Source organism: Anopheles bellator, chromosome 1 (genome assembly GCF_943735745.2).
Source record: "Anopheles bellator chromosome 1, idAnoBellAS_SP24_06.2, whole genome shotgun sequence".
Classification (NCBI taxonomy): Eukaryota; Metazoa; Arthropoda; class Insecta; order Diptera; family Culicidae; genus Anopheles; species Anopheles bellator.
Genome location: NC_071285.1, coordinates 31,345,041 through 31,347,794, shown reverse-complemented (window position 1 = coordinate 31,347,794; position 2,754 = coordinate 31,345,041).

Genomic DNA, 2,754 nt, shown 5'->3' with positions numbered 1-2,754 from the left:
TCTTAAGCTACGTAACCGCTGTGCCGCGTTACAGGTGGTCTACAATATATAGCAACCGTTGGCGTCCAGAATAACCTTGGTTTATAGCACATCGATATATGACATTTGTCAAATAAAGTCCCGGCACTTCGCCTTTGACCATCACGGAGCACACACGTGTATTCTCACTTCTTGCGCAAATCCACGCTCTACTAAGAGGTTATGGGTCCAGAGCAAGTTATGGAAAAGGAAAGTGCAAATAAAAACCGAACAGATTAACGTGAGTGAAGTGATGGCGTTGGAACGCGGATCGAACGAAGCAGTGGGTGTTCTAGGGCGAGCTAACACCCAAGGGCTACCCGCGATCGAGAGGCTGATAGGCAGAGAACTGGCGCACGTGGAAATTCGCCGTTCACACTTACCTAGAAGTGGAAGACCTCTGGGAGGCGATAGAGCCAATCCCGAAAGAGGATGGAACAAATAAGTTTGCAAATAAGTTTGAGTTTCTTGATTTGTGATATGAGTGATCGATGGCAAGGAACGATGGCGCCTACTCACGAAGGAAAGATGGCAGACGACGAAGGCACGCCGTCCGCCATTCGCACAGTAAGCGGGCGCTCAGAACCAAGTACCACATCCTCGCGAAGCTCCGCAGGAGAAAGGAGAAGGCTCCTTCAACTGCAGAGGCTGGAGGAGGAGGAAGCCTTCCTCGCCAAGGAAGCAGAGGCGAGAAAAGCCTTCCATGAGTGCAAAATGGAGGAGAGTATCGGATCCTCGAGGAGGCCGAAATCAGTCAATCGGGGAGCCGACAATCCCAGGCGTCCAGACGGACAAGAGACTGGATAGCCAGTATCGGCGAGCCCCATCAAGTCCTTCTGTTATTCAAGTCCGTCAAGTGACGATGACAAGTGTAGTCGTGTTTTGTGTGCTCCGTAGATTTTTGTTGTTTTGCGGATGAAATGCCCAGTTTGACTCCAGGGTCAGCGGAGATCCGAAATTCAGCGATGAATGGCAATAACTGCTCGAAATGCAGTAAGCCTGTGATAGTGGGCGACGAGAGCGTGGTTTGTGAGGGAGAGTGTGGTGGTGTATTTCATCGTCGCTGCACATCCTTAAAAATGTCTGTTTTAAGAATTCTTTCTGATAACCCGAATTTGTTTTTTAGGTGCGACGGTTGCAACGTCACCAAAGAACCGGGCAAGAGATCCCACTGCAACGATTGTGTTACGTTGGATACGCTGAACGACAGGTTCAAAAATTTTGAAATAAGTATGTGTGAAAGATTGGAAGAGGGCTTACGGGCATTTGGAGATGACGCGCGTGACGCTGATAACGTTGACAAACAACAGGTGAATAGCATTGACAAGAATGTTGACAAGCGACGGACCATTGAGTCAGTTTTGCTGGATCAACCCTGTTTAGACGACGTACTCACCGTGAATAATCAGAAAATTGCCTGTGAGGGACCTGCTGCTAACTTACAATCAGAAAGCATATCTGACACAGCGACTACAGACCACGAGACGAGGACCGAAGTGGTTAGGCAGGAGAGGACCAGTGGTGGGAAGCTATCGATTTCGACCACGGTTAGGAATGTTGACGCAAGTTGCTAAGCTTACGTCCAACGGACAGCAGGGAAGGTTGGTAGTCATTCCGAAAATCAACCAAACTTGCGCGGTGACCCGTTCCTATTTAAGGGAAAAATTGGATCCGAGGTAGCATCAACTTTCGGACTTCCGCAACGGTAGTGAAGGCCAGGGCCAGGTATCAGTCAGAGTAGAAAAAAATGCAAACATAAACGAAGTCAGGGAGCTGCTAGGTACACATCTCGGAGAAGGATATTGTGACACGTGCATCGCACATGTAACCAAACCCATAGCGGTCAAGACAAGGATGAGAAAATAAATTGTTCTCATCCTTTCAAACTGCTGTATGAGCTAATAATTGTTTCCCACATAATCGAAGTGCTTATGCATGCATATCCATGCATGCACATGCTCACGGTTCGATTATTCACATAAATGCGTACTATCATATTACGCATAATGACACGCGCCGTTGTCAAGCGTGCTCTTCGCTCATTCGTTTGGCCCACTCTTTCTTTCTCTCCTACTCTGCTTAATAACATACATAGAGAATGATTTCAAGTATCTCCAAATAGGAACTTTGGAGTACGCTAAGTTCGATTAATAAAACCAGTCGTGAGTGAACCACCGAACAAGGAGAACATGGTGTTTTGTTCTCCAATCCGAAATAATTCGAACAAACTTATCATGGCGACCGTGAAAATTGGGGCATTTTAGTCCCAATGGCTAGTGCTTAGCCGTTGGCCCCAAAAGTGGCACGAACCGAAAAAAAAAAAGTGATAAGCGAACCGAAATAGATTAATATCTGCCAGCGCGCACGCGCGCACGTTGTTCAATAGGTGGTTAGTGTTTTTAGTAAAAATGGGAAACAGAAAATCTTCTCCCAAGGCGGAGATAACCGGTGACAAAGATGTCACGATAATTAACAATCAGGACTTCCACACGGAGTTTCTGCAAGGGCACGAAATCAAACTCATCGTGATCCTCGTCGTCGTGGCAATACAATTAGCATTAACATTGTACCGTCTCCACTCGAAGCGAATGGCCAAACGAGCCTTTATCAGAGCCAGAAATTCTCTGGCAGTGCTCGATAAAGTTTAAAAAAAAGAAAAATATACCTAATAATAACAAATATAAACTACAACCAATGTGTACGTTAGATAAAAGCTCACGTGAAACAAGTGATGTG